Source organism: Tursiops truncatus, chromosome 19, assembly GCF_011762595.2.
Source record: "Tursiops truncatus isolate mTurTru1 chromosome 19, mTurTru1.mat.Y, whole genome shotgun sequence".
Taxonomy (NCBI): domain Eukaryota; kingdom Metazoa; phylum Chordata; class Mammalia; order Artiodactyla; family Delphinidae; genus Tursiops; species Tursiops truncatus.
The window spans coordinates 52754703-52762727 of record NC_047052.1 but is presented as its reverse complement, the minus strand read 5'-3'; positions in this window follow the sequence as shown (position 1 = coordinate 52762727).

The window sequence follows — 8025 nt, the reverse complement described above, 5'->3', positions numbered from 1 at the left end:
CAGTGGCTAGCACATGACCTTCCCCAAGGGCCCCCAGAAACTGATGCAGAGCGAATGGTGGATGAGGGACCATGTGGTCGCTGCCTTTCGAGGGCTGCTTCATGTCTCTGCAGAGCCCCTGGGTCAGGCCGCATCATTGAGGGTACAGAATCCTCCTTCACTTCCCAGCCCCACTCGCTCCTGTGGCCCTGGTTGGAGCCTTCAGATGCCCACCTATCTGGGCTCCTGGGAAAAGTGGAGCTGTCAGCAAGAAAGACCCAGAGGGGACATGCCTGCTGATGTGAGTTTGCCCCAGAGGCCCCAGGTCTTGGGTCCAGAGGAGCAGAATGGATCACGTGAGGTGAGCAGGAGCTCCAGGGTCAGTTCTCCAGCACGTGAGGGCAGACACAGGAAGCAGCAGATTCTGGACTCCCTGTCCCAGAGATACTACTCAGCAATAAAATGGAAGGAACCGCTGAGGCAGGAACCGACAGCGTGCAGGAATCCGAAGACGCCAGACATAAAAGAGGACACAGTTGTGATTCCGTTTTTATGAAGGTCTAATATGGCCAAAACTAAGCTATGGCGATAGAAATCAGTAAAGGCTGCCTCAGGGAGGCATAGTATAAGGAAAATTTGAGTAGTGATGGAAATATTCTCCATCTTGATTGGGGTGGATGAATGCATTTATTAAAACCTGTGTACTAAGCAAAGGAAACCATAAACAAAACGAAAAGACAACCCTCCGGATGGGAGAAAATATTTGCAAATGAAGCAACTGACAAGGGATTAATCTCCAAAATATTCAAAGAGCTCATGCAGCTCAATATCAAAAAAACAAACAACACAATCAAAAAATGGGCAGAAGACCTAAATAGACATTTCTCCAAAGAAGACGTACAGATGGCCAACAGACACATGAAAGGATGCTCAACATCACTAATCATTAGAGAAATGCAAATCAAAACTACAATGAGGTATCACCTCACACCAGTCAGAATGGCCATCATCAAAAAATCTACGAACGATAAATGCTGGAGAGGGTGTGGAGAGAAGGGAACCCTCTTGCACTGTTGGTGGGAATGTAAATTGGTGCAGTCACTATGGAGAACAGTATGGATGTTCCTTAAAAAACTAAAAATAGAGCTACCATATGACCCAGCAATCCCACTCCTGGGCATATACCCAGAGAAAACCGTAATTCAAAAGGACGCATGGACTCCAATGTTCATTGCAGCACTATTTACAATAGCCAGGACATGGAAGCAACCTAAATGTCCATCGACAGAGGAAAGGATAAAGAAGATGTGGTACATATACACAATGGAATATTACTCAGCCATAAAAAGGAATGAAATAGTGCCATTTGCAGAGACGTGAATCGACCTAGAGAGTGCCGTACACAGTGAAATAAGTCAGAAAGAGAAAAACAAATATTGTATAATATTGCTTATGTGTGGAATCTAGAAAAAGATACAATGAACTTATGTGCAAAGCAGAAATAGAGTCACAGATGTAGAGAACAAACTTATGGTTACCAAGGTGGGGGGAGGTGGGATGAACTGGGAGATTGGAATTGACATACATACACTACTATATATAAAATAGATAACTAATGAGAACCTACTGTATCACACAGGGAACTCTACTCAGTGCTCTTTGGTGACCTAACTGGGAAGGAAATCTAAAAATGACTGAATGTATGTATACATACAACTGATTCACTTTGCTGTACAGCAGAAACTAAAACAACATTGTAAAGCAACTATACTCCAATAAAGATTAATTTAAAAAAAGAAAAAATTTAAAAAAACAACAAAAATCCTGTGGACTAGACATAAATACGTTAAATAAAAATTATTTACATATATATTTATATGCCATACATAAGTGTATATCACGCATATATGATAAAATATGTAGGTAAGATACTGTAATGGTGGATACATGACATTACGCTTTTGTCAAAACCCATAGCATTGTGTAACACAAAGAGAGAACTTCACTGTGAACTATGGACTTTGGTTGATGATGATGTGTCAGTATTGGTTCATTATTTGTAACAAATATACTACACCAATGCAAGATGTTAGTAATAGGGAAGAATATGAGGGGGCTAGGGTGCCTATGGGAACTCTCTGTACTGTCTGCTCAATTTTTTTGTAAACCTAAAACTGTTCTAAAACAATAAAGTCTATTGATTACTTTAAAAATTTACTTGTGTATACGTCTATTATTTATAAATGTACCTAAATATATATTCATTATATGTAAATTATATCACAATAAAAAAAAATGAAGCAAGACACAGGCAATGACATATAATATGACTGCACTTATAAAAAGTTCAAAAATAGGTTTATCTGAATTATACTTTTTTAATAAATTTATTTATTTATTTTTGGCTGCGTTGGTTCTTCTTTGCTGCGGGTGGGCTTTCTCTAGCTGCGGCGAGTGGGGGCTACTCTTCGTTGTGTTGTGTAGGCTTCTCATCTCGGTGGCTTTTCTTGTTGCGGAGCATGGGCTCTAGGTGCGCAGGCCTCAGTAGTTGTGGCATGTGGGCTCAGTAGTTGTAGCTCTAGAGCCCAGGCTCAGTAGTTGTGGTGCACGAGCTTAGTTGCTCCGCGGCATGTGGGATCTTCCCAGACCAGGGCTCGAATCCGTGTCCCCTGCGTTGGCAGGTGGATTCTTAACCACTGCGCCACCAGGGAAGCCCCTGAACTATAATTTTTAGGGATACATTGGTGATAAAACTATAAAGAAAGCATGGAGGGCTTCCCTGGTGGCGCAGTGGTTGAGAGTCCGCCTACTGATGCAGGAGACATGGGTTCGTGCCCCGGTCCGGGAAGATCCCACATGCTGCGGAGCGGCTGGGCTGGTGAGCCATGGCCGCTGGGCCTGCGTGTCCGGAGCCTGTGCTCCGCAACGGGAGAGGCCACAACAGTGAGAGGCCCACGTACCGCAAAAAAAAAAAAAAAAAAAGAAAGCATGGAAATGGTTAATGTAAAAGCCAGGATCATGGATACTTTTAGGAGGGATACACAGTGTTGTGACCAGAGACACATAGATTTGATTGCATCAAAATGAAGGTTCACATCAAACAGAGGACAACTGAGATCAGTTCAATTGAGAAATGACAGAATGGGAGGAATTATTTCCTTCATTTAAGCCCACAAGAGCTTTTTGACTAGAATGTACCAAAACTTTCACAGATCAACAAGAAGAAAAACAAGCCATCATAAAAATAGCAAATGACATGAATATTTATTTCAGAAATGTGGAAATATGAATGGAAAACAAGTCCATATTGAGATGCTGAAACACACTGGTAGTTGAAGAAAAATCAAACCGAAACGAGATACTGCCCTACACACATCAGGTTGGAAAACCAAGAAGGCAGATAACAGCAAGGGTAGCAAAGATGTGAGGAAGTAGGAACCTCATGCTCTGATGGTGGGTGTGTGGACTCTTGAGCTATTTTGGGAGCTGGCGATACTCGATATCTCAAACTGGCGATATTTCGTGAACTGAGTGCGTTTGCTTTGTGATAAGTCACTGTACTGCACACTTACCCATTTGTATCTTCTGAACATTATACACTTCACCAGAAAAAAATTTTTTTTTAGCTGATACCAAGTGGAAGTAGCCAGGGAAAAAATGTGTACTGTATGATGCCATTCACATAAAGGTCAAAAGTAATAAAACTTTGAAATCTAGGGATGCATATTTTGTTGGTAAAAATATATTATTCTCTAAGGTTAATAATAGGGATGAGATCAGAATCTTTAGAGAAGTTGGGCTTCCCTGGTGGCGCAGTGGTTGAGAGTCCGCCTGCCAATGCAGGGGACGTGGTTTCGTGCCCCGGTCCGGGAAGATCCCACATGCCGCGGAGCGGCTGGGCCCGTGGGCCATGGCCGCTGAGCCTGCGCGTCCGGAGCCTGTGCTCCGCAACGGGAGAGGCCACAACAGCGAGAGGCCCGCGTACCGCAAAAAAGAAAAAAGAATCTTTAGAGACGTTGATAAGGAAAGCTCCACGGTCCTTCTGTGTAAACCCTTCGAATAGATAAATCACAAAGAAGGATTACAGTTAATTTAAAAAGATGGGAAAGGTTGTTTATAATCACATCAATGCAAAGTAAAGAAAAGATATAATACTGTTTCTCTACTCTTGAATTAGCAAAAGTGAGAGAAGTCAAGCATGCCAGGCACTCTCATATGAGTAGGGCACTTTTGGAAAATGTCGTGTTGGCTTCAAATGGAATTGGAGGAATCATCTCCACATACTGTATCAATTAGAAATGCATTTCAGGGCTTCCCTGGTGGCGCAAGTGGTTGGGAGTCCGCCTGCCGATGCAGGGGACTTGGGTTCGTGCCCCGGTCCGGGAAGATCCCACATACCGCGGAGTGGCTGGGCCCGTGAGCCATGGCTGCTGGGCCTGCGCGTCCGGAACCTGTGCTCCACAACGGGAGAGGCCACAGCAGTGAGACGCCTGAGTACCGCAAAAAAAAAAAAAAAAAAAAAAAAAAGAAATGCATTTCATTCTAAGTTACAAAAAAAGCTGACTTTCAGGAACCTTAACAAATAGGGCGGGACTTCCCGGGTGGCGACACGGGTTCGATCCCTGGTCTGGGAAGATCCCACATGCCGCGGAGCAGCTAAGCCTGTGCATCACAACTACTGAGCCTGTGCTCTAGAGCCCGTGAGCTACAACTACTGAGCCCATGTGCCGCAACTACTGGAGCCCGCACGCCTAGAGCGTATGCTCGGCAACAAGAGAAGCCACCGCAATGAGAAGCCCACGCGCTGCAAAGAAGAGTAGCCCCACTCACCGCAACTAGAGAGAGCCCGCGCTCAGCAACGAAGACCCAACACAGCCAAAAATAAATGAAACAAAAAACCCAAAACCAAACAGGGCTTTATTTTTCTCATGAAACAAGAAGGGGTGGGGGGAGGGGAGAGCTGCTGCTGGCTTTGATTAAGTGGCTTGGCGGAATCTACAAGACTTTCCAGAGAGTAAAGAAGGAAGAAGGAGAGGCAAACGATTGGCCCCAGGCCAGAGGGTCGGCCCCTCCCTGATCTTCTCCTTCCTAGGCAGGCCCAGTCCTTCTGCCTCAGATGGGTTTCTGGCCTGAGGTCCAGATCTGGTTCGTGTCTAGTCAGACCCTTCTGTACAATCCAGTTATTCCTAAACTCAAGATCCAATACTGCTTCAGCACCACGGACAGCGACAACCCCCTGCTTCCCGGGGACGAGATGGTGTCTTGGCTGGAAAGAGCGATCCCGCCGTGGGTAGGTTCTGATGGGAAGGCGAAGTGGGAGAGGCTTGGGGACTTGATATGAACAGGATAAAGGCCTCCCTATCTACGTCTGTCTAGACTCCAAGAAACCTATCTGGGGAAAATAGACCCCCAAACCCCCCATGTGTCTTAAGGGGAGTGGGGGTTGGTCTTCAGGAAGAGAGAGTCAGCGTTTCAGGGTCAGGAAGAGTCCACCCAGCTGTGGTCCCAGGAGAGAAGAGCTCAGCGTTCACTTCCCCCCGGCAGTGGCCCGAGGGAGAGATGGGTGTTTCTGTTGAAGGGAGAAGTTTGACATAGAAGCCATACACTTCAACCCAGGAAGCACCCCCAGCTCTCTTAGCACCCCATGGCCGCCCCCATCTCCAAGCTGGGAAAGGCTATTCAGATGGCGTCAGGCGAATCTAGATTATCCTCTGCAGCCCAGAAATGCTGCTGCCACTGTGGCCACAACCGTGAGGGCAACAGATGTGAGGAAGAGGTTTCCTGGCAGGGCTGCAGACAGAGACTCTGTTTCCTGCAGTGGTCCCTGGAGATTGGCGCAGGTGCGATCTGTAACCTTTACTCAGTGACGGTGAAGGAGGACCTATGCATCCCATCCCATTCTCCATTTCAACCCATGGATTTTCTGGACTGACTTTAGCCCATTCGACATCCACCTTCAGATCCTGGAGGTGGGCAGCAGACATTGTAATCCCCTTCTGGCCACAGACCCCATCAAAACCTGGAAGAAACAATCTGGGGCCAATCCAACCTTCTGTGGGATCCAGGGACCCACAGTTGCTCTCTAAGCATCAGATTCTCCAAGATGCGGGGAAGTGGGAATACTTTAAGGTAGAGAAATACTATGTGAAAAAGGACTCCCAATAGATCTGAATGTGACAAGTAGCCAGGGATCCCCAGGAGAGAACCCCAGAGACAGGAACACATGTACTCCTTATCTGGAGGGTGGAGGACTTGTTGAGGACCCCAGGGGAAGCCGAGGTGGAGTCTCAGGGTCTCCCCTCTGGGGTCTGAATCATTTTCTCCTCTTCAGCTTGTTACCAGATACCCCAAACCTACATCCCTTTAACCTGAAGTACAACCATTTTGGAGTCTGAACAGCCCAAAGTCCAGTAGGAGGATGCTTCTCTCCTCCATGGGGCCCAGGGTCCCCCATTCCTTATGATTCACCCATATGTTCGGGTCTCAAGATCATGACGCCAGGATATGTGTCTATGTGTAACTGATTCACTTTGCCGTACACCTGAAACTAACACAACACTGTAAATCAACTAAACTCCAATAAAAATATTTTTAAAAATAAATAAAATTTTTAAAAAGGATCATGACACCAGCCCTACGTTGTCAGGAGACCTTCCTTGGAGGTGATAGGTCTATGTATAGAGCCATCCGAGGAGTTCAGCTCATGGCTACAAACCTATACGTGATTTTTCAGGCCTGATCATAGGCAAATGCAAAAGCTTTCCTTGGCTGGCCTCACGGGCGTGCTGCACTGTAGTCTCTGAAAGGAGTTGCAGCGAAGGACTCAGACTGCCCTGGCCCATCGTGCTGTTCACATTTTTGCATTCCTAGCTCAGATGACTTTATTCTTTGGTCTGTTTATCTGAAGCCTTGGGCAGAGGTCTTCAGGCATCTCCACTGAAGCCTCCTCGTAGAGGAGAAGCAGGAAAAATTGGAGACACTTTTCCCCACTCCGATTCAGGACTCAGTACATTTCCATTCCCAACGCCACCCCCAACCCAGGGTCCTTAGACCCACTAGAGCTTTTTGTTCTGGGTCCCGCGTCCGTGAGACGACCCCCATGTCTGTGCTGGTCACCCTGACCATCGGCAAAGGTTCTCTCCTTGGATAATTTTAGCCAGGCTCTTGAAGCTCTTTTTCAACAAGTTCTTGAGTTCTGCATCTATCTTTGCATCATCCATTTTTTTCCCAAGAATCCTGGTAAGACAGTTTAACCAAAATCCCTTACCCTCAATGTCTGATGGGGTTCCTCACCCTTCACTAGCCCCCAGCTGATATCTGATCACCCTGGCCGACCTTCAGCAAGAAGCCTGGTAGGTCGGTTTAGCCAGAATCCCCCTTTGCCCCTATGTTTCCTCTTAGCAATTTTCCATCCGCTGACCCCTCACCCCGCTCCTTGGCAATAAATTCCCACTTTTCCTCGTTGTATTCAGAATTGAGCCTGATCCCTTTCCCCTGCTGCAAAGCCCCACTGCAGGGGTCCCTGCACCTGTGACAGTGGTCCTGAATAAAGTCGGCTTCACTGTTCTATAACAAGTAAGTGATTAAAGGCTTAATTGTTATTTTCATGTTGACTCATCGCTTTAATCAGGTACTTGACACTAGCAGCTCAGGCTCTCTCTCCCCGCTTGGCTAAGCTCCTGGTCCCATCAGGCTTGGCATCCTCTGTGGGGGGTGGTTAGGACACCTGGGTCCCTGAGGAGGGACCCAGCTGCAGAGCCTGTGGGACCTGATGTGTGGCCAGAAGCCCGGCCTGAGAACGGAGAAGAAAGCACAACCGTCCCCACCTCACCACCCTTTTGTGGATCCAACCAAAGAAGTTAAGCCACCATATCTTCCCATGATGGAAGTAGAAAATATTTTCTTTCTCTATCCCGAATGCTCCCAGAACCTGGCTTTTGGCCCCATCCAAGGAAATGGCACAGGTAGGAAGGAAGCTCTCCTCTGTGGCACTGACGGAGGTGGCAACTAGGAGAGGGCTAAAGGCGGTCAGTGCAACGCCTCCCG